Here is a 24,143-nt window from a genome sequence, read left to right as displayed (position 1 = left end):
GTAGTGTCCTAGGTCCAACCATCTTCAGCTGCTTCATCAATGACCTTCCTTTCCTCTTAAGGTCAAAAGTGGGGATGTTCGTTAATGATTGCACAATATTCACCATTCGTGACCCCTCAGATACTGATGCAGTCGGTATCCAAATGCAGCAAGATCTGGATAATATCCAGGCTTGGGCTGGTAAGTAGCAAGTAGCATTGGTGTCACAAGTGTCAGGCAATGACCATTTCCAACAAGAGAGAATTTAATCATGACCCCATGACTTTCAATGGTACTATCATTGCTGAATCCTCCACTATCAACATCCTTGTGGGTTGCCGTTGACCGGAAATTGAACTGGACTAGCTATATAAATACTGTGGCTATAAGAGCAGATCAGAAGTTAGGAATCTTGCGGCAAGTAATGCACCTCCTGACTCCCCAAAGCCTGACTACTATCTACAAGGTATAAGTCAAGAGTGTGATGGAATACTGTCCACGTGCCTGGGTGAGTGCAGCTGTAGCAACACTTGAAGCTTGACACCACCCAGGACAAAGCCCGCTTGATTGTCACCCCATCCACAAACATTCAATCCCTCCACCGATGCACAGTGGCAGCAGTGTGTACCATCTACAAGATGCATGCAGGAACTCACCAAGCCTTCTCAGATAGCACTTTCCAAACCTGCGACTTCTACCACCTAGAAGGACCAGGGCAGCAGATACATGGGAACACCATGACCTGGCAGTTCCTCTCCAAACCATCTTGACTTGGAAATATATCGCCGTTCCTTCATTGTCTTGGGGTCAAAATCCTGGAACTCCCTCCCTAACATTACTGTGGGTGTACCTACACCATATGGTCTGCAGCGGTTCAAGAATGCAGCTCACCACCACCTTCTCGAGGGCAATTAGGGATGGGTAATAAATGCTGGCCTAACCAGTGATGTCCACATCCCATGAACAAATAAGAAAATAGTTAAGCACATCTGAGCTATTAAACTACTCCATATGGTAGCAAGTTCCACATTCTAACCACTGAGCAAAGAAGTTACTCATTAGATTTATTAGGGGGCAATCTTGTATTTATTGCCCTTAGTTTTGGATTCCGTCATGAGTGGGGACACCTTGCCAACATCACGACATTTCGTTTACTTCACAAATTTCTGGAGAATTCCTTTGTTTCCAGAGACTCAGATGTTTTTCCCAAGGAGAATTATCTGGAATGGGTATTTTTGCCTTCCAAATTAGAACAGACTCTTTGCTATCTTCAGCAGCAGGAATGACTTGCAAGAGATCTGCTCTCAATAATTGCTCAACTTCCCTCAGCGCAGATGTGAACCTCAGACCTTGGGTGATTACCAACAAAATGTTCTAAGAAATTGCAAGGTCAAAAGGTGCAATGTCAGTGGGTTTGACCTGAAATACGAGTAAATTGGGGCAGGGTGGTAGCTGAAGATTTTGCCAAATGTGTGTGCAGAAGTCTGTTTCGTCTTGTCTGTCCTTCATACACATTTTCACAGCAACAGCAGCTTTATTTATATAGCACTTTTAGCATATTAAAATATCCAAAGTGCTTCATGGGAGCATAATCATACCACATAAAGTGATATTAAATCAGATGACAAAAACCTTGGTCCAATAGGTAGGATTAAAGGCTGGAGGAAAGAGAGGGAATTCCAGGTCTTGGCATCTGGTGCAGGACCATTGTGGTGGAACAGTTAGAATTGTGGATGCTTAAGCAGCCAGAATTTGAGTAGTACATATATCTCTGTGCTGTAGGGCTTGGAGGGGATTGTTGCAGTTCTGTGTTGCTAGTTGGATTGTATCTAAGGTGTGACATGTAACCTTTCTAAGTAAAGATTCTAGTTTCTTGAGGTTCCAGCCATTGTGCAGTTTGAGTTAGCAGTTCCATTGAGTTCATGTTCAAGAGTGAACCTTCTACCTCAGTTCAGCAATTTGCTGATACTGTACAACTGGATCTGCTTTGAAGGCGAGTGTAGTGTCATTTACCTGGCTCATTCAGGTTTTCAAGAAATGATTTTGTGCTGCCCTGCCCAGCGTTTAGGGCTTTGTCAGCCCATAAGCATTACAGTCACCATAAAACTGAAATGGGTAGCCATCTAAACTCAACGTACCTAACCTTTAATGGATATTCTTTTGGGTTTCATGTACTCATCTGCTGCTGTAGACTTTATTCCCTGGGGTAGAGATTTGACCAGTGTAAAGCTTGTTTAGAGTATGAAATTGATGGCTTGGAAACAAGTGAAGATCATTAGTGCACTCTGTACAGTTGTGGTCTTAAAAGATCTAGCTCCTTTTAGGAAGACTAACAAATTGATTCCCTGCTATATATCCCTCCCCTGGGTAAACATGCTCCTGCAGTAGTACTTTGCTATATGGACAAGCAAGGTTAAAGAAAACCACACATGTTGGAGATCTGAACACTAGAAAATTGTGGAAATGTGCACCATATCAGTTAGAATTAGCAAATATTAGGCTGATGTGTCAAATGTAATCTTTCATCAGAGCTCTGCACGCTTGTAGCCAAGAGTGATTGTCTGATTTCTGAGGAAAGTTGTTGCACTCAAAATATTTTTCCCCTTTGTAGATGCTGGCTGACTGAGATGTACATTTCTAACATTTTCTGTTAGATTAGGAAGTTTTTTGTTTTGAGCGCTGATTTGTAGTGATGTTAGCTGATCCAACTTAATTTTTGCATTCTACACTTTGGCTCCGGGACTGAGTCGATTTGAAATTTATCACCACATGAAGCACTGGTTAAATGTTAGGAAGGTGGGGGAAGCCATGAATTTTGGGCCACTATATTGTAAGATCTCAAAATCATTGATAAATTCATAAATAAAATTTTACAGCTAGTATATCATTGCCATCCAGTTTTCAGCTAGAATAGATTATTTCCCATGAATCTTTATATTATTATTCTTATTTTATCTTCCTGGAAGTTTTGCTTATCCTGCCTACCCTCTTTTCCTACTCCCTACGGGAGTGTGGTGGTGTTGGAGGCATTTTAAACCAAGGCCTCATCTACCTATTCAGCTGAATGTCCAATGGCAGCATTTGTAGAAGAGCATGCAGTTTGCATAGGACCAGGAGCAGGCCATTTCAGCCTCTTGAGCCTGTTCTACCATTCTTAGATCATGCTATTCCTCAACCTTGCTTCCATTTGCTTATCTTTCTTTGCTCCATATCCTTTGATACCTTACCTAACAAAATTACCTAACAAATGGCCAAGATCACAAAAAATAAATGTTCATTTTATTTACTGTTTATGGGATGGCTGCTGCCTTTAATCTATTATAAAGCACTGAGATGTTCTGGTGGTAAGTAAATACAATTTCCCCAGAATACCTCCAATTTTAATAAGTACTTTTATAAAAGGCTGACTGCTCTTTGTGCCCAACTTGTTTTAAGTAGCTCCATCAATTAAAAAAAAATGTAAATTTTCAAGTTTATAGCATCATTGGTACAAACTCTGCACCACCTGCAGAATAAAATTCTCCCAGACCTCCATGCTGGTCCATAGTCTGCTCCAGTCAAACCAGGGACAAATGCACAAAAAGCAGAATTGGGCATACTAAGTCCTATCAGATCTCGTGTTCTTGGACATTTTGTCAGCTAGCTTGAAAGTTATACTACTCAAGGAAGCTGATCAGAATTTGCAGAGATCCAGTTTCCAATAGTACTTTTTGGAAACAAAATAGAAAACATTGTCTTATGGCGTTACTCATGGGAAGTTAAAATACATTTTTCTGCAACTCTGATTTCCACCCTAATTTTTCTTCTATTTAGTTTATTCCTGTCCCTCAACACCCTTGCCTTTATGCCTTATACATTTTTGTATTTTACCTTTATCTCCATACTTCCAATTTTATTTTTAATCTTTCCATATCTTTTCTCCTTTCATTTGGTCTTGCATATTCCGCGCGCGCGCGCGTGAGTGTGTATATGCGCATGCGCACATGTGCTTATATGTATAAGTATAAAAAATTTAAACATTTAAAAAATGCATGTCCCCCTTTGCATTCTCTCTTATTGACCTGGACTTTTGGAGGAGCCTGATAGTTGCAGAAATTAAATCACCACCAGATATAAAGAATGGAATGGAGTTGGGTGGTCTAGAGATGAGGGGTTGACTTGTGCCTCCAATTTGTGCTTTATCTGAATCCAACACTCTGTTGGTGTAGCCTGAGATGGTGTACCCAGTATTGCAACATTTATGTTGTGCTGGAGTGGGGAGGTGGGCCCGCTGCTGGGTCTAGGGCAGAGTGCATTTCAAGTGTTAAAAGAATGTGACGAAAGGGGATTGTCCAGACAGCTGGGTAGGAGCAGCAAAATGTGGCATTACCCTGAGACTGACTTGGCCAGGGATGTCTGTGTTATTGGCGAAGGGGGCAAGAAAGAGACTGGTAATCTGAGGTGCAACACAGCTTTAAGAGAATGTGAGTAGATTGACCCTTTGACTATTACCCAACTGCTGTGTTGCGCGGGCTGCAATGTTAATCAATAGTTTAGAATAGGGTTTGGTTGGAGAAGCACACGTGTTAGTGCTTTGTTACTTGTGTTAATAAACAACATGTGCTTCATCTTACATTAGTCTCTGTGTCTGCAATATCTTAATTACCAACTCACTCATCAATAGATAGGTGTGCAACAGCGTTTGCCAAGCTAAGCGACCCGATAGAAGGAACATAAATGGCAATGAGGCAAAACACAACCAGTTGACGGCACCCAAGCAAGCTGCGGAAATTGAACAAGTAAATCAACCATACCTTGCAGGGAGATTGCAAGTACAGCCTTCATCATCATAGTCATCTAAGTTATCTCCCTCCAGTATGCCACGGTTTGGCCGTATCGAACCGTTTGATCAGGCCGCCGATGACTGGTCACATTATATTGAATGTAACCTAGTAGTCTAGGTTATAGCCTTGGCTATATTGCGTTCTTCTTTTTCGCCAATGACATACTGGAGGAGAAGAGGCATGCAATCCTCTTATTGACATGAGGCAGTAAAACATGCGGCCTAATTTGTAGCCTAACGGAACCCAATGCCCCAGATTCCAAGAGCTTTAAGTTGGTAAATCTTGTGAAAAGCCACTTTCAGCCAAAGCCCTTGGTAACAACACAGTGTTTTAAAATTTAATTCGAGGTGTTGCACCCCTGGAAAGACAGCTGCTTGCTATGTAGCAGCCTTAAAACAACTGACTAAGCACTGTGGGTTCAGGACATCGATTAACGACATGTTAAGAGGCTGATTTTAGTATGTGGGATGATTGAAGACGCTATTCAAAAAAGGTTGTTGCCAGAAATGAATTTAGACTTCAGCAAGGTGTTGGAGCTCACAGTGGAGAGTGCAGTCAGGGATTCAGAAGCAATCAAGGGCGCACAAAATGGTGCCATCCTTCATGTCGGGAGCGAAGCACTGGTTAGAAATGGTGCAGAACAGCAGGGCTCTGCAGAAAGGTGGGAAACAGGCACCATTAACAGACGAGCAAAAAGCAATGGTTTAACAGGGAAAACCCGCAATAATAATGACAGAAATGGAACCAGACAGTCAGCAAGCGAACGACAATTTAAAAGAATTGAATGTCTGTTTCTACTGCCATCGTAAAGGGCACATTGTGCAATATTGTAATCCATATAATAGAGGAACCAGAAGAAACAGAGTCCGATATTTACTCATTACACAACTTAAAAATGGGTAGAGCAGAGCCCATTGATGTGACAGTTGAAGTCAACAGGAAACCCATCTGAATGGAGATGGATACGGTGGCAACATGACAGTTATAGAGAACATGTTCAAATATCTGAATGGAGGAGACCACTCATTAAATAAGGAAAACTCAGATGCTAAATTAAAGATGTATGCTGGTGAAGACACGAGTAAGATTCCAAGGTTCCAGCACTAAAGCCTGACCAGAGTGTGCGAATATGCGGGGACTATAAGTTGACGTTAACAAAGTGGCCAGACTTAACAGGCATCCTAAATCGAAAATTGATGACTTGTACTCCAAACTGGCAGGGGAACCGCAAGTATGAAACTCGACATGAGCCATGGCTTACCAGCAAGTCGAGCTAGAAAAGGCCTTTCGGGATTCTGTGACTATCAACATACATTGGGGGTTATACCAATATACCAGGTTACACTTTGGAGTCTCATCGGCTTGTGCCATTTTCCAACGGATAGTGGAAAATTTATTTCAAGGCCTGCCCCTTTTTGTGGTTTATCTCAATGTCCTAGTAACAAGGATAACTGATGGAGAACACCTGGCTAACCTGGAAGAGGTATTGAAGCGTTTCTCACAAGTTGGAGTACGTTTGAAAAGAAAGAATTATATCTTCCAAGCAAGAGAAGCGGTTTACCTGGGTTATAGGGTCTACTCGAAGGGCCTTCACCCAGTAGATGGAAACGTAAGCGCTATTTGTGAGGCACTAGCACCAAAAAACGCCATAGAACTCAAGTTCTTCTTGGGAATGATTAACTATTATGGCTGTTTTCTCCCAAATTTGTCAACAGTGCTGGCTCCATTATACAGTTTACTCAAGAAAAACCACAGGTGGAGTTGGCAAGCTCCACAACAACAGGCTTTTACGACTGTAAAGCAGTTGCTACATTCATTGGCCCTGTTGTTACATTTCGACCCAAAGAATTAATTTTGACTTGTGATGCATCACCGTATGGAGTAAGGGCAGTACCCTACCACTGGATAGCAGGTGGCTCCAAAAGGACCATTGGTTACGTCTCAAGAACATTTGCAGAGCAAAGATACTCTCAAATAGAGAGAAAAGACTTGTCCATTGTATTTGGCGTTAAGAAGTTCTACCAGTACATCCATGGTAGCCACTTTGCCATTGTATCCAATCACAAGCCACTTTTAGGCTTCTAATGAAGAGTCATATGGACTCAAAACGTTAACTGTGCCCCTCTCCGCAGGTGCTGTCAGACCTGAGTTTTTCCAGCTATTTTTGTTTTTGATTCAGATTTTCAGCATCCGCAGTATTTTGTTTTTACCACTACTAGGCTTGTTCAGGGAAGATAAGGCAATGCCTCCAATTGCATCTGCATGTACTCAAAGGTGGGCACTTTCTAGCTGGTTACGAATATACTTTTATCCACCGGCTGGGAAGCCAGATTGCAAATGCTGACGCACTGAGCTGATTACCTTTAAAAGACAGCACTGTGAACGTCCCAATTCCTCCAGAACTTGTCTTGTTATTTCACTTTCTGGATTTGTCATCAGTACATGCCAAACGAGAGTAGACAGATCACGATCCAGTTTTGTCTCACATAAGAGAACAAGTCTTACAGGGATGGTCTAAAGAGCCAAAGTCGGGCAATTGAAGCCCTATTTTAATAGAAGATATGAGCTCATCTGCCAGGATGGCATCTTGCTGTGGGGAGCGAGAGTCATTGTGCCTCCAAGAGGAAGAAAGCCATTCTTGATGGAGTTGCATAGTGCACGTCCCAGCATCTCCTAGAATGAAAATGTTGGTGTAAAGCTACTTATGGTGGCCAGGGATGGATACAGAAATCGAAAACTTAGTCAAGAACTGCACACGGTGCCAACAGGTACAGAAATGGCCCCTTTCTGCTCCATTGCACCCCTGGGAATGGCCAGAAAGGCCATGGGTCCGCCTCCACATTGACTATATGGGGCCTTTTTTGGGCACAATGTCCCTCTTGATTATAGACGCTCAATCGAAGTGGATTTATACGAGGTATGATCACCCACATCTGCCGCCACCATAGACAAATTGCGTCAGAGTTTTGCAATATGCTGGTTACCAGAGATAATAGTGTCTGATAATGGAACGGCATTCACCAGTGGGGAATTCCAAAGATTTGCAAGTCTTGACGACATAACACATGTTAAGACTTTGCCATACTATCCTGCATCCAATGGGTTGACCGAGAGGGCAGTCCAGACCTTCAAGTCTGGAATGAAAAAACCGGATGGAGATTCTATTGCAACTGGATTATCACGTTTCCTACTCGGCTATAGGATTATGCCATATGACCACCAGTATTGCTCTTGCAGCGTTATTGATGAGACATCCCAGGACATGCTTGAGGTCAAATTTAGGGGGGAGGGCAGAGAGAAGTCAGGAGGCTCAGAAAAATGGACGAGGTTACCCCAGCCATGGAAGAAACTTCACTGCTGGAGAGACAGTTTATGCAAAGAACTTTGGAGATGGGCCCAAATGGCTATCAGGTGAAGTTAGTGCAGTGACTGGACCCCTTTCCTATCACATATCGGTCAAAGGTCAAATAATTAGGAGATATGTAGATCACTTCAGGAAAAGGGAAACTGATCTACCGGAAAGGATTTCCCCAAACATTCCCTTTGGAGTCCACACCACATGTGGAAGGAACTCCGCTTGTTTTGGAAGTGCCTGTAGGATTTGCTGAGCCTGAGAGAGTTGAAGAAACAAACTTACAGGTTCCTACTGGAGAGCCTGTTGGACAAATGACTCCTGAGAGGGAGGTCTCGGATAAATCATCCGAAGTTGAAGAATGTTTGACACGTTTGAAGAAGCCTCCAGAAAGACTGAATTTGTAAATAGTTTATTTATGCAAATAGCTTGATATACTCTAAAAATTGTTAATTGTACTTTTCAAGTAAGGGGGGAGGGATGTGGCAATCTGAGGTGCAATACAGCTTTAAGAGAATGCGAGCAGATTAATCGCATGACTGTTACCAATTGCTGTGTAGCATGGGCTGCAATGTTAATCAGTAGTTTAGGTTGGAGAAGCACACGTGTTAGCGCTTTGTTACTTGTGTTAATAAACAGCATGTGCTTCATCTTGCATTGGTCTCTGCATCTGCAATATCTTGTTTACCAACTCACTCACCAGTAGATAGGCTTGCAACCATGTTCAGTGAGCTAAGCAACACGACAGAAGGAACCTAACAGAGATCAAGAAGCTGAGTGATAGTGACTGTACAAGTAGCCCCAATCTGAGGACGTGGTTGGGCCATGAGCTCCCAGTAACTACATGATAGTTCTTTGGAAACAGATAATTATAATATGATGTATGACACAGTACTTGTCCGTGTAATTGTGACTGAGGAAAAGGCTCCACGGATTTGTTGCTTCCTGTCCGCAAACAAAACAAAATTTTGAACAGATGATTAAATTCCCCTTTTGGCCTGTTCTGAAGCTGCTATTGAATCAGTAGCTCCACATGTAGCAGTTTTTTCCATTCATTTATTATGCCCAGTTGATATAGTTAAAACTCTAGATGGCACATTACAAACTTATTACAGTTTGTTTCTATTGCTGATTCAATAGCGACTAAAGGAAATCCCTTTACAAAAATATATTCTGCTTAAGGCTCCAGTGATTCTGGATTCATTGCCTATTATCCTTTTGGTGTGTTGCATCTAGTAATGTATATCTTGGTGCAATACTGTTTTTTAAATAAAAACAACTTTGCTAATTTTACTAGTTAATTGTGTTGCACCACTTGACCTTTCATTTTTGCTGGGTAGTACAGAGCTTGAGTATTGACAGCAGAGACATGCTGTCAGCTTGACTCATCAGGACAGAATTGCAATAATACCAAATCTCAAAGGGAACAACAACTTATACTGCAAATGAGCTCCCTTTCCTTGATGTGCTAGTCGAGAAATCTGCCAATGGGTATTTTACCGCTGTGTACTGCAAGCCTACCTTCAGTGGTCGCTATATTATAGTTCCTGCATTATAAGATTAGCTTTATTGGCAACCTAATAAACTGAGTCATTTGCTCACCATGCAAGCTTAAGCTGAAGTAGGGTGCATCAAAGCTAACCTCCAGGATAATGGCTACCCTGATCAGATCATTCCTCATTGTATATTGTGAAAAGTCATGAATGGGCTTAGGCTACCATTTTAGGTCCTGAAAAGTGCCCAGTCTACCTCCGATTACCCTGAAAGTGCAAGGCGCTTCAAAAAAATTGAGCAACAGGTGAAGCGGCAGCGGCGACATGAGTGAGAATCTCCACTAAAAAAAGTGCTGCCATCAAGCAAAAAGGCATTCTGCCTGCCATGCAAATTATATAATGATGTGGTATATAATACCAATGCCAATGTGATGCCAAGTGTGTACAATGAATGTCCCAGTGACTGGTGTATCAAATAGCATGTCCTTTCAGCTGTTCGCAACGGACTGTGCTGTTCTTACTCAACCAGTCTGTGCTTGCGAAAATCAGAACATGGTGTCCAACATTAGATGTGATTGGACAAGACTTACTAAACAATCTGGATTTGTGCTAAGGATTACACTAGCAACCAGTTTAAGATTCAGTTGGGCTTGCAGTGTGGCTGTTATGTGTGACAACTACATATATTGACATACAAGACTTGTCCTTTGCAACCAGAAAGAACATGCCCTTGCATTGTGCCTTTTTCAAACGAAAGCTTGAAGGAACAGCCGTTTCCCACTGCTCCCCCAACCCTTCTTGGTCATTCTCCCCACTAATCAGAGTTAGCTTGCCTGGATTTTCCTTGGTGCAGTTGCCATGGCAACGCCTCTGTCAAGCAGAGTTCACTTGCCAATCAGTCAGCACCCTCTTCTCATGCAGTATAAATTGTTCCTTCTTGAGATTTGATATTCTTGCAATTCTATCCTGAAGTGTGCAAGATGAAAAGATTTGACGGCATGTCGTTTTTTTGAAACAGTCTTTAATTTTGAAAGATCTTCCATGGGACTACGAACCATAGTGCAAACCCAGGATAGTTGGCTCATCAGATCTTTATTCATTTGAGCCACAAGTCTAAACAATTTTCATTTGATATTGTCACATATGCCCCTTTATTTTTGAAAATATGATTTTTCAACTTTTAACTGACTGCAACTTTTGCAGTTTGAACTGAGAGCAAACTGCTTAAAAAAAAAAGGGCCACATTCCAAAGTGATGGTGAGAAATGAATCATCCTCGGGAGTTTGATAAGAGACGTTTTCTATAATGCGGACACCCATTAAAATTCGAAACTAAGGAAGAGGCATTAAAAATGCAAAGTACGGGATGTTGAAACAATGGCTGCTGCAGATAGACCCACCCTAATCCTCTTGGAAATACACAATGGGTGATGTATTTCAGGGCAAAGCTGCCAGTCACTGGATGGAGAGGTGACCCAGGTGGTGTCAAGAAAGCATTCAGAGGAAACAAGCTGAGGGCTGCTCTCTCTCTCTCTCTTTCTCCCCCTCTCCCTATTGGAATAAGTGTGTCACCTGGTTCAAGGGGCCAACTCTACCAGAAACTTACCAGTGAACCGAGATCTTGTAATAATTGCAACAACATCTACATCTGACCGCATCCAAGAAACCATGTAACTGAAATCGGCCGCAGCATTTGACGTTTACGCCTGAAGGACAATAAAGGGCACTTAACCATATATTATTTTACCTTTTTGTTGGACTCTAACTCTCCTTATTTCTGGTGTGTGTGTGGGCCTGAATGATTGCATGAGGGCCAAATCCTTGACGTTGCATTTTTAATTGTTTTTCTTGAGTTTAGCGGTTAATAAATTTACTCTTACTTTGACTCAAGAAAGCCTTGTTTAATTGGCTCCTTATTGCTCACAGCTTAAATAGTTAAATACATGTTGATTTGGAAAAGGTACATCCTTGTGAAAAAGAAACTTAAACCATATTGTGTTAATCGTGGAGATTGAATAGACGGGATCCAGATCACCCCTTCTCACCTCACCTGGTCGTAACAACATTAAAAATCTTATCTTAGAAATATGTTTGGATGGATGTTTAATCTCTCCTCTTTTGCATTTAAAAGTCTAGTTTCTGAATATTTAATATTTTATCACTGAAAATTGGTATCTGTTCAGTTATTGACAAACCATACATTGGTAGACTCTGACTCCTTTTGATGTATACTTTTATATGAAAAGAGAAGAAAGTACCAGCCTCTGGTTCATGTCATCTGAGCTCCTTGATTATGTTACATCCTTGCAACTCACTCCATCCAGGTGCTAAGGCTCTTTTGTTGAATGTTCTTCAAATAAACAGCAGAGCTGTGATGGTCGGCTCAACTTGGGTTCGGGTGGAGGGGGGGTTGGAAGGAACCATAAAAAAGCCATCCAAGAATTTTATTGTTAACAAAAATCAAATTGCAGGTTTCCTTTTTCCTTCCTTTCTTGGGAGAAGGGGTGGAGAAGGTGAGGGGGAAAAAATTCTCTCATTTCACAACAAAACGGTGAATGAGAGGCTCGCTTCCCTCTTTGCCAGACCTGCTGTTTTGGAATTCTGCCAGCCTGGAGGACTGCAGCTGTATGTTCTGCCTGACTATAGCCTGACCCAGTTTCTCTGGCAGCATATGGTACAGGAGCAGACCATGATAGGGTCTCTGCTGCATCTTTTTTAAAAAACTTTTACACTCAAACGGTTTATGGTTTTGTGTTTCTCTGCCGGGCGGAGTGAGGAAATGGAAAGGGCTTGTGACTTGCTGTAATTTACCAACTCCATATAGAAATGCTCACTTAGATTTTAAACCTAATGAAACCCTAGGTTAATTTATTTCAAATAAAAATGCCGTTAATGGTCACTTGTTCTAGTTTCTATTTAAAACCAGCTTTTTCATAACTTTGTTTCCATATCACTGCCACATATAAGTAATTGATTCTTTTGAAAATACATGTGATGAACAGTGCTTACTGTTGTAGTGCAGTTTTACTGATCTCAGCCATTTTCATAATGTGGTTACAGTTGAGTCTTTCTGGGAGCCAACGTGGCAGCTTTATATTGGGGTGGTTGTTGGGAGTGTAATGTCCATGTGTCAAATGGCTCTCTGAAGCCAATGTAAAAGAGCTGCCCTAGTGTTCTTAATCTGGTGTCTTCCTTCAAAAAGCAGAATTATTAGGCCTAAGGAGTGCAGATCAGTTGCCAATGTCTCTACTGGCAAACCATATTCTGGGATTCGAAAGTTAAAAATGAGAAGTTAAAATGAAATTTTAAAAACTCAATTTAAAGCTCGATGTCTACAACAGTGATGTTCACTGGCTTAAATTTCAGTTAAACATATTATCCAGATAGGAAATGCTTTACAATATAGGTTTGCAACTCAAACCGTCAGAGACTCCATATTTCAGCCTTTTTTGTACCTTGCTTTCCTTTGTTTAGATTATAGTTATCAGGTGCCAGTCTAGAAGTAGATAAAGGTTAGAAGAATCCAGAGTAATTATTTGTTGTACCATTTAAGATCTCTAATTTTGAAAGCGTAAATCAGAAGTTTGGTGTGTTGGCATCTCTTAATTAAAGACTGAGATGTGGGCTCATATTGTTCAAAAGCAGAATACTGCAGTTGCTGGAAACCTGAAATAAAAACAAAATGCTTAAAACACTCAGCAGGTCAGGCATCGTATGCAGAGAAGCAGTGTTAACGATTCAGATCAATGACCGTCAGATGTAGAAGAAGTTAGAGAATTACAGAGCCAGGGAATTGGGACAGGGGCAAATAAGTCAGAGGATGGGGTAGGGGGAGGAGGAATATGACAAGCTACCTGACTGGCTGAGTGTTTACAGCTTTTCTGTTTTTATAATTTGCTACTAGCCCTTATCCTGTCTGGATTTGACGCTTTTAATGTGCTTGCACTATCCATACTATTTTAGTCTTGTACTTTAGTTTTGGTATACCTTGTCTTTGAAGGTAAGAACCTCCTGAGTATTTCTCCACTCCACACTTCAAGGAGTGGCAGGTGAGATGCTGACTATGATGGCCATGCAGATGCAGCATGGATTACACAACAATTAGTCATTTGTAGTGGCCATCCCTCTGGGGGCATGCCCTTTATTTTGCGCTCTCAACTGCTACAAAGTTTGGATCTGCTACGGAACAGCATTATTTATCCAGCATAATATGCATCTGAATTTTAACAAAGTGAGTTTCACTGTGATTGGTGTGTATTCAAGCAGCTGACTGAAAAGAACACGCTGTCTTCTGTATGCGAGTTGATTTGAAGAATGTTGTTTATGAAACTAACTTGGGAGTTGAGGGCTCAGCAGCATTCTGTCATGCACAGAGCTATCTGTTATCTACTCGGAAAAGCTAAGGCCCCTGCAACTGGATTTAGAAAGATGACGACCCCCCACCCCCGGACTAATGTCTCTGCATCCCAATTGACTAGGCTCCTCTAATCTCCAATGAATTATTTGCGCAAAAGCCAATTAGATGGAGCTGCATAATGAGAAGGCATTTTGAGCAACTTCCTGAAAAGTATTGAAATCTATCTTTTCACCTGCACCATCTTTATCCAGAATCTGGTGATATTTTTGAGCACTGATTGTTTCAGCTGTAAGGGTTCATAGTCAGTGCAAAGATTTGGATTCCATCTGGATTTTGCTTTTTGAAAAAAGATCAAATCCAAACATTTCTTCCAAATAATGAACGAACCAATAAATCTGACTGATCAAAAATATTCTCAGTTACAGAAAATAATGTATTCTGCCAATATAAGATTGCCACTCTGGCATAAAAAGTTTTTTATATTGATTTAGATCTAGCACCACGAATCAATGTTTTATGGTAGCTGTTTTCTGTTAGTTGGAGGAGGCGAGCATGTTCAATTAAAGTTCGGAAAGAAAGAACTTATGTTTTTATATAATGCCTCAATGGGTTATCAATGTTTCAGAGTGCTTAAAAGTGTTGTATTTCTAAATGCTGTCAGTGTTAATTAAGCAAATATGGCAGACAACGTGCATATAGCAGAATCTCTCAAATAGTATGTGAATGCATCACCAGATAATCTGCCCTCAGATTATTTTGGTTAAGGATGAAATCTTGGCTAGGATACCAGGAGAACTCCCTGCTCCCTCTTCAACGTGAGGGATCTTTTTAAGTCTGACTAACCAGGCAGGTGGAACCTTGGCTTAAGGTCTCATTCAGGGGGCAGCATCTTTCTTCTACTTTTTTCTCCTCTTTGAAAGGATCGTTTTCCTGCAGCTTCCCAGAACAGTTTTGGGGAAAGGATACATGCCACCATGCAAGTAAGGCATTCAGACTTTCCAAAGATACTTCCTTTAGAAATTTAATTTTTTTTTATTGCTGTCTCCAGCTCTGTTCCTGAAATTACCAATGTGTGTGTGTGTGGAGGGGTGGGGGCATAATTCATTGGGTGCCAGCAGTCGTCCTGTACCTTGTCCAAGTGGCCAATCTTGTGTGAATCAGTGAATGGTAACTTTAACTGTATAGGGCACCACAGCTGATCCCAATCCTGCTCTACACAGGAGGGAGTAGGGGGGCTGAGATCAACTAACTCACAGATCAAGAAATCCACTTCAGGCCCACTTGACTTATTGGTCACAAGCTACCAGAAAATAGAGTAATGTCTGTTAGTGTGCAGCATTTCAAATGTTGGAGGATTAATTGATGGTGAATAAGCAAAAGAATGATGACAGAATCATAGAGGAAATGTGGCTAATTACAGCGATGTCATTGACTTGTGCACTTAAGTTGAATATTTATCTGGCCTGCTAGAGGGTTGATTTCAGCATAAATGCGGTGTGACCACAGTATTATTCTCTAATAGTTATAGCTGACCATTACAATCATTAGAACGGCTGCGGGGTGCATTGTAATAAAATATTTCATAGCATACCTTGCACAGACCAAATAATATTTCATTTTTCCCTTGCTAATTAAGGATACTGTGGATGGTAGGTTGACCCTCGAGATATGGACCGTTACCTGGACTTGATTTAGTTTTGGGCAGCTGTGTTGAGGCAGTATTTCTCTTCACGTGGGCTATCTAGTCTAACGCCACACGCCTGATTGCTTCTTTTCATCTATTTTTCCCATGCAAATATCAATTTTTTAAAAACAAGTAACTTGAGGATTCTGCATCCAACACACTTCAAGTAAAAAGTTTTCCTAACTTCCCCTTCAATTCTTTTTGTGATATCTTACTTAAAGATGCCTCTCCATTTTCATTTAAAAAAAAAATGTAGAGGGGCAAAACAGCATGTAAGATACAAATAATTGGGACTTTTTCCAGGTCCATGGTTTGCTCTATTTGTATAATCATTATAAAACAGAGCCAACACATCTCTAGCAAAATGGAGTGTTTTCCATTAGAAAGCCATCTGGCAGTCTCCTGTTTAAACTGCACTCGTGCATCTCTTTGTTTTCTGTACTGTATATGCCTTTGTTTTCTGAAACATTGCTACTAATCCTGGTTATCCAATACTGATATATCACATCTGACTCCCTAAGTATATCTGCGAAGCAGGTGGTTCGAGTTTCCTTTTGATGAAATGAATCGATCCGTATTTGTGAAAGGCAAATGCTAAGTTTTGGTAATAACTTTATAGTGCGGTTTTAATATTCAAGATGGATGCAAGAAGATCTAGTGTTCAATTAGGTTAAGCATACAGATAATTTTGCAGAATGCTTAGCTTTATTCATAGAAAATCAGCCTTGACTGACAAATCTTAAGTAAAAGCAGTTAATGCTGGAAATACTCAGGTCAGGCAGCATTTTTGTAGAGGGAAACACAGTTATTTGCTCAGTTCTTCCAATCTCTGGATAGTTGGAGACTGGACGTAACCCGGAAGGTGTGCTTTGGGACCCTTCTGAAGTCCCAATGCAAGGGCTTCGTGGGAATTTCTTGGGAAGTTTGAACTTCCGATGGGCAATTCCCCTGGTCCCTGGGACTCTGAGTTAGTTGGAGACTTCGGATGGTTCTGACTTACTTACCAGGATAGTTACTCAGTAAGTGTTAGACAGGAAAAAATCCTGGCCTAACATCTGGGTAATTATACAACTGATCCTTCTGAATCCTTCTCCCTCCCCTGACCTGATCTGACTAGCCACTACCACCTGACTTTCCTCCCCCACCCCCCCCAAAACAACCTGACAACCCAACTACCCCCTCACCCACCCTGCCCCTTAACCATTTATCTTATCCACTTCCCATCTCTCTAACTGTTTTCTAAACAGCTTTGGGACGTTTAAACTCATTACTTACCAGGATACGGCAGCTGCTGCCATAAAAAGGGATTATGTTTTCTGCGTGGATTCTCTGCACTGCTCCCTGTGAGGTTTGCTGCATTAGGTCAGATGTGAAGGTTCCTCCATTGGAAGACTGCCCTGCAATATCAGTGGAAGGCAAGTGTACTTTTTTTTTGCCTGATGAGTGTCCGAAATAGGATTTTCTATGCTGATCAGAAGATCTGGCCAATGTTGCAGGTGGGTGACCTTTCAACAGATGGGAAGGTTAGAATTGCAACAGGTTTTAAGCGAGAACAGAAACAAGGAAAGGGGGAGATGAGGAGTGTAAAAAGAGAAGGCCTATGACAGGGTAGAAGCCAAGGCAGTTTAAATGACAAAAGGACATTATGGTGCAAGAAAAAGGGGGTATTATATTAGCATGGATAGAGGATTGGCTAACCAACAGGAAGCAGTGTCCCGATAAATGGTTTATTTTCAGATTGGCAAACTGTAACTTGTGGAGTGCGGCAAAGATCAGTGCTGGGGCCGTACCTATTTATGAACTTTATTACGAACGTAGAAACATAGAAAATAGGAGCAAGAGTAGGTCATTCATTCCTTTGAGCCTGCTCCGCCATTCATTATCATCATAGCTGATCCTCTATCTCAACGCCATGGTCCCACTCTTTCCCCATACCTCTTGATGCCTTTGGTAACTAGAAATCTATCTTTCCTCCTCAAATATCTTCAGTGACTTGGTCACCACAGCCTTTTGTGGTATTGAATTCCACAGGTTCACCACCCTCCATGAGTGATGAGGTTTTTCCTCATCTTAGTCCTAAATTGCCTACCGTGTATCCTGAGACTAACGCCTTGTTCTGAACCCCCCAGCCAGAGGAAACATCATCCCTGCATCCAGTCTGTCCAGCCCAGTCAGAATTTTATACGTTTCAATGAGATCCCCTCTCATTCTTCTCCGGTGAATACAAGGCCTAGTTGACCCAATCTTTCCTCATACAACAGTCCTGTCATCCCTGGAATCAGCTTGGTGAACCTTTGCTGCACTCCCTCTATGGCAAGTATATCCTTTCTTAGGTAAGGACACCAAAACTGCACGCACTACTCCAGGTGTGGTCTCACCAAGGCCCTTTACAGCTGCAGTAAGAAACCCTTGCTCCTGTACTCGAGTCCTCATGCAATGAAGGCCAACATACCATTTGCCACCTTAACTGCTGCATGCTTGCTTGCAGTGATTGGTGTACAAGAAAGATGACAGTGTTGAGGCAGATTTACAACCTGATGTTCAAGGGAACTTCCTTCCACCTGAGCACTGTGCTGGACGCCATATTCTTAGAGGGTGTTCGACCAAGCCAGAGATGCTGTTTTTGAGCAAATCAATGAGGGAAACTCTGGAAACACATCAAACACAATTGTGAGGAAAGTGAGGAAGAATAAATAAAACTCTGCACTGCATGTTTCTTTCCATCTCCTGGAATGTTGCTGCTGTTGAACAGCCCAGCATTATGATGCCATCCACCAGGACTGTTAACTTTATCCGACTGTTGACAGATTATTTCATCAATCCCCAAAAAATGGATTGTTACTGTAATTGAAGTAATGCTGGGTCCATTTGTTGAAAACGATTACTGGAAGATATAAATATCTACTTCCAGGTACCTTTGTATATCAACATTTCCCAATCTATCACTATTTAAATAATACTCTGCAACTCTGCTTTTCCTACCAAAGTGGATAACTTCATACTTATCAATGTTATACTGCATCTGCCATGTATTTGTCCACTCACTCAACTTATCTAAATAGCCTTGAAGCCTCTTAACACCCTCCTCACCACTCATATTCCCACCAAGTTTCGTGTTGTCAGCAAACTTGGAAATATTACATTTGCTTCCTTCACCCAAATCATTGATATAAATGGTGAATAGCTGGGGCCCAAGCACTGATTCCTGCGGTACCCCACTAGTCACCTCCTGCCACTCCAAAAAAGGCCCATTTATTCCTACTCTGTTTCCTGTCTGTATTAATGACTGGGATGAAGGGACTGACTGTGTGTATTGTAGCCAAATTTGCTGATGATACAAAGGCAGGTAGGGAAAAAGTTGAGGGTACAAAATCTGCAAAGGGGTTAAGGGGCAAAAATTCAGCATGGGGAAATTTGGAAATATGGGAAAATGTGAAGTTGTCCACTTTTAAATGTTATTTAAATGGAGAGAGACTGAAGAATGCTCAGTACAGTGATCTGGGTATCCTTGTACATGAATCACAAAAAGTTAGCATGCAGGTACAGCAACTAATGAGGAATGTAAATGGAACGTTGACCTTTTATTGCAAGAGGTTGCAGTAGGAAGTCTTATAACTGTACACTGCAATGGTGAGACCACACCTGAAGTTTTGGTCTCTTTACTTAAGGAAGGATATACTTGATTTGGAAGCAGTTCAGTAAAGGTTCACTATGCTGATTCCTAGGATTAAAGGTTTGTTTTATGGGAAAAGGTTGGGCCTTATACTCATTGGAATTTTGAAGAATGAAAGGTGACCTTATTGCAACCCATAAGATTGAGGAAGCTTGAAAGGGCAAATGCTGAGGGGATGTTTCCCCTGGGGAATCTAGAACCAGGGGGCATGGTTTTAAAATAAGGGGTCTCCCATTAAAGGTGGAGATGAGGAGAAATTTCCTCTGAGGGTTGTTAGTCTTGGGAATTTTCTTCCACAGAAAATAGGGAGGCTGGTCCATTGAATATATTCAGAACTTGAATTGGATAGTTTTTGTCTGGGGTTATGGGGGCCAGGCAGGAAACTGGAATTAAGGCCACAATCAGATCAGCCATGATATTATTGAATAGTAGAGCAGGCTTGAAGGGTTGAATGGCCTACTGCTTCTAATTATTATTTTGTGTAAAGTGACTGGCAATGAGACAAATAAAGAAAGAAAGGAAGCTTGAAGTATAAATGGCAATAGTAGAATCATTACTTCAGCTACTGTCTGAAAAAATGGGAATGGCAGTGATGAGCTGAAATTGTTGCACTCTTGAGTCTGGCAGGCTATAAAATGACTAATTGGTGCTATTCCTTAAGCTTTAGTTGAGCTACATTGGAACACTAGGAGGCTGAGCACAAACAGGCTAGAGTGGGAGTGAGGTGGAAAATTAAAATAGGTGATTGGAAGCTTGGGAACAATTGTGGACTGAACGGAGGTGTTCCACAAAGCGACCACTCAATCTGTGTTTGGTCTCCCCAGTGTAGAGGAGTTTGTATTGTAAGCAGTGAATACAGAATACTAAATTTTAAAGTACAGGCAAATTTTCTATTTCACCTGGCAGGAGTTTTTGGGTACATCGACAGGAAAAAAGGAGTGAACAGGACATCAGATGTTACATCTATCCATGTGTGAGAAGGGAGGGGCTGTTAGGGGTGATTGAAGAGGTATTGGGGAGGGGGCAGTCTCTTCAGGAATGCGGAAAGGAGAGGACTGGTGACATCGCTCTAATGGTGGAAATTGTGAAAGATGATGCATTGTATGTGAAAGCTGGTGGGTGGAAGGTGAGGACAAAGAGGATCCCTATCGTATTTGTGGATGGGAGGGAAAGGGGTGAAAGCAGAAGTATGGAAAATGAGTTTGACATGGTTGGCCCTTTCAAACACACTGAAGGTGAATTCTCGGCTGAGGGAAACGGAAGAACTATGAGAACTGCCGGTGTAGAAGATGTCACTGTCAGCACAAATACGACAAGAGATAGGTTCGATTCCATTCTTCCCGTTTCTCTAACAGGAAATGGGGTGGAAGGAAGGGTAGTCAAAGTAGCTGTAGGAGCCTGGGGGTTTATAAAAGATTGGCCAACAACCTATCCCTAAAAATGGAGATACATTGGTCATTGATGGAAAGAGTCTGAGATAGGCCATATGAGTATAAGGCAAGGGGGAAAATTAGAAATAAAACAGATGAAATTTTCTAGTTCATGGCAAAGAGCAGGAAACAACACTTGTTTCACTGATACATTGTAACATTGATACATGTAACACTGATACATTGATAGTTGCATTAGAAAAAGAGGTAGAGGAGGGGACCTGAGGATAATTAGAACAAAGAATACATCTCACATTCCGCAAAAAGGCAGACATAGCTAGGATCCATAAGGATTCTCATAGCAACACCTATTGTTTGGAGGAAGTGTGGAGTCTGCAGGGAAGTTGTTCAGTGTTCGAGCAAATTCAGCCAGGGGAAGAACAGTGGTGGTTGATGGGGGTTAGTTGATGGGGGCCTCTGTTTAAGGAAGAAGTGGAGAGCCCTCAGCCCATCCCAGTGGCAGATGAGGTGTAGGTGGATTGGACTGAACTTCCATGGTGGAAAAAATTAGGGCTAGGAAACTGGAAATTAAGTGGTGCAGGGTGTCAGAAGAGAATCTCAGGTGGGTGGGAAGAGACTGGCGAAGGGGAGTAAGTAAACTATCTGACCTATGAAAAGAGGTAGTAGCCTCCTATTGCAGCATTGCTTTAAAGACCACCACCTATACTTTCCTGTCTTGAGTCTTCTTGCTAATCCTAGTGACCATGTTAGATATTTCTTTCCTTACCCATCAAGGACTAAATTGTATTGTGGCACCCACTTGTTGGGTGATGAACGCACTTGCAATTTACAAGCAGTTAAACTGACTTAAACATAGAAGTGTCATTTTCTGATAACCCAATGGATTAACTACAAATTTAACATTTCATTTTTATAATTATTTGAATGAAAAGTGCAGTAATAAAAGGATGTGGCAGTTGAATCTTATTTACTGTTTTACAAGAATCTATAAGGCAGTGTGATGGGAGGAAGAGGGAAGATAACTTTTCAGTCATTGCTTTGAATCCTTCGCATCATTTGGCTGGTGTTTGGGCATTATTATTTGGATAGCTGGAGTACTGAATTTTAAGCATTCAATGATTCAGTGCAGTCAAATTATGCTTCGCATGTTTAACATGTAAATACATGGAAGGTATTATACATGATGGAAATTAGAAACGTGTGGTATTGGGTTATTTTGAAAACCAAAAAGTAAATTCAAACATGGTGGGTTCAATTAGTGTTCCATAGGGGTTTTCTGAAAATCAAGTTCAGCAAATTAGAAGTGAAATCAAAAGCCTCTGTTTTGCTACATATTTGAAGGATCGTTTCTCGTTTAACTTAGACATGAAAAAAGAAAACAAGGTATACTGTGGTATAGGTCTCGTATGATAGTAAAGCATAACTGTATAATTACAAAAATTTGCATTGATTTTTGAAGCTTTTACTGGCTTGCTTTTTCATTCACTTCTGTTTCCATTGTAAAATGTTTCAGTAAGTCATGCACCACTGAGTAAAGAAGCAGGGTGAGTGAAACGCCACCTATCAGCAGTGTATAGTCTTTGAAGGGAATCTTGTTTCCAATTGAATTGCAGGCAATAGAGTGCCTCTGGTGAATAAGTATGCAGACTCTGCAGTGAATACCATGCAAGAAGTTTTTGATCAAATTTTTGTTATTTCTCTTCTCTGCTACAATCTCTATCCATAGCTGAAACCACCAAATTGCTTCAGTAACAGAGCTCTTACCTATGACTTTGAATATCATAGATTGGAGCCCCGCTATGGACTTAGACTGATATTTCAGTACTGTTCTGCGGGAGTTGTTGGAGATGCTGCCTTTTAGAAAAAATGTTAATTTAAGGCTGGTTAGCCCTTTCAGCTGGTCATAAAAGTTCTCACTATTTGAAGAACAACGAACAAATTCTCCTAGTTTCCATTGAACATTTGCCTTCAGCCAATACCAAAAACAAATTAACTGGACATCATTATGTTTGTATTTCTGGGGATCTTTGTGTGCAAATTGGCTGCCATATTCACCTATCACAGATGTAGAAAAATTGAATGTTTTGCAAATGAGGTTCTGGAATCTGTCTCCATTGGAGAGAGAGATTTTGAATATTACTCTCTGTAGCCTGTGATTGAAACTCAATTACATAGTCAATATTTAGCTAATTTAAGGTGCATCTTACAGCTTTTGAGGTTTACTTATAGTTTTTTAATCTCCCCCCCCCCTCTTATTTAACTAACATTGTAAAACAAACTTGCTGAACTACCTGTTTGGAGTGTTTGAGGTCTGATCTGACCTCATTGGATCAGATTTTCATAACTGCTGAAAATGCTGACCAAACCAAAGCAAGCGATTTCGTACTGTTGCAGTGTGCAATGGTGCAGCCTGTTCACCAGACAAAGCTGCTTTTATATTAAACTTTGACTGCTGTGCTTCTGTAGCTCAGCCCTCCTGCAGTTTGTGGCCAAATAAATGTAAAACTGCCAAATTGCTTTTTAGAGGAACAGTCAGGAAGACCCTTTTTTCTGGGTTTTAGTGCATGGCATTGGGCTAACTCTGGTCAATAAAAGTATTGCATTGCTAGCAGTCGAACTTTGTGTGATTAAGTATTATTAAAATACTTTTCCTCATTTGTTGTTTCTAGGACTTTGTACTCAAATTGTTTTGCTCTACAGTGGGTGCACTTCAAAGTAATTTAGTGGTTTAGAAACACTAGGTGTCTTGAGGTCTTTTATATAAATGTACTTTTGTCTTCCCCTTTCTCCATCTCCACCCCTCTTTTCATCTCTCCTTCCTCCTGGCCTGTGACCCTTCTGCAATAGCTGAAATTAACCTTGGTGTCTTGGTATTGAACTCCTAATCTTGTCTTCCATCCTCTGTGTACCAGAGCACGAGCAGGAACCCAGTTAATGAGGATCTGGGGCACTGGTTGCTTTTTCCGGTTCCTCTTTCTTAAGCTAGTTTGTTGTGTTCAGTTGTAACACCTCCACTGCTGCTCTGAGTTTAGCTGAGTGGGACCTTTCCTGTTTCTAGTTAAACAAATGGAAACACTTAGGATTGTGGGGATGAAAAGAGGGGGGAGCTGCAAGACCAGTTTCTAACCTGTTTTAGTTGACTGGTTTCTGGGGCTTGCTTTGATAGTTGCGAGTGGAGTATGTTGAATACACTTATTTTGTGTGCATTTTGCACAGTTCAGTACAATGTTGTTGGCTCTTCAACTGCCCTGGCATCAATTCAAAAACAGAATTACCTGGAAAAACTCAATAGGTCTGGCAGCATCGGCAGAGAAGAAAAGAGTTGACGTTTCGAGTCCTCGTGACCCTTCGACAAAACTTGAGTGAGTGGCATCAATTCCGTTGTTTCAGCC

General features: G+C 41.3%; 1 protein-coding gene and 1 pseudogene across 2 annotated transcripts in view; both read left to right on the top strand.

Annotated features, from left to right (window-relative positions):
* jarid2b (jumonji, AT rich interactive domain 2b) overlaps positions 1–24,143 on the top strand; it is a 414,508-nt gene that overhangs the window by 96,198 nt on the left and 294,167 nt on the right. The gene's annotated exons all lie outside the window — the stretch shown is intronic.
* On the top strand, positions 18,195–18,380 carry LOC121275720 (annotated as a pseudogene).

This window comes from Carcharodon carcharias, chromosome 3, assembly GCF_017639515.1.
Source record: "Carcharodon carcharias isolate sCarCar2 chromosome 3, sCarCar2.pri, whole genome shotgun sequence".
NCBI classification, from domain to species: Eukaryota; Metazoa; Chordata; class Chondrichthyes; order Lamniformes; family Lamnidae; genus Carcharodon; species Carcharodon carcharias.
This window is presented reverse-complemented; position numbering and strand designations above follow the sequence as displayed.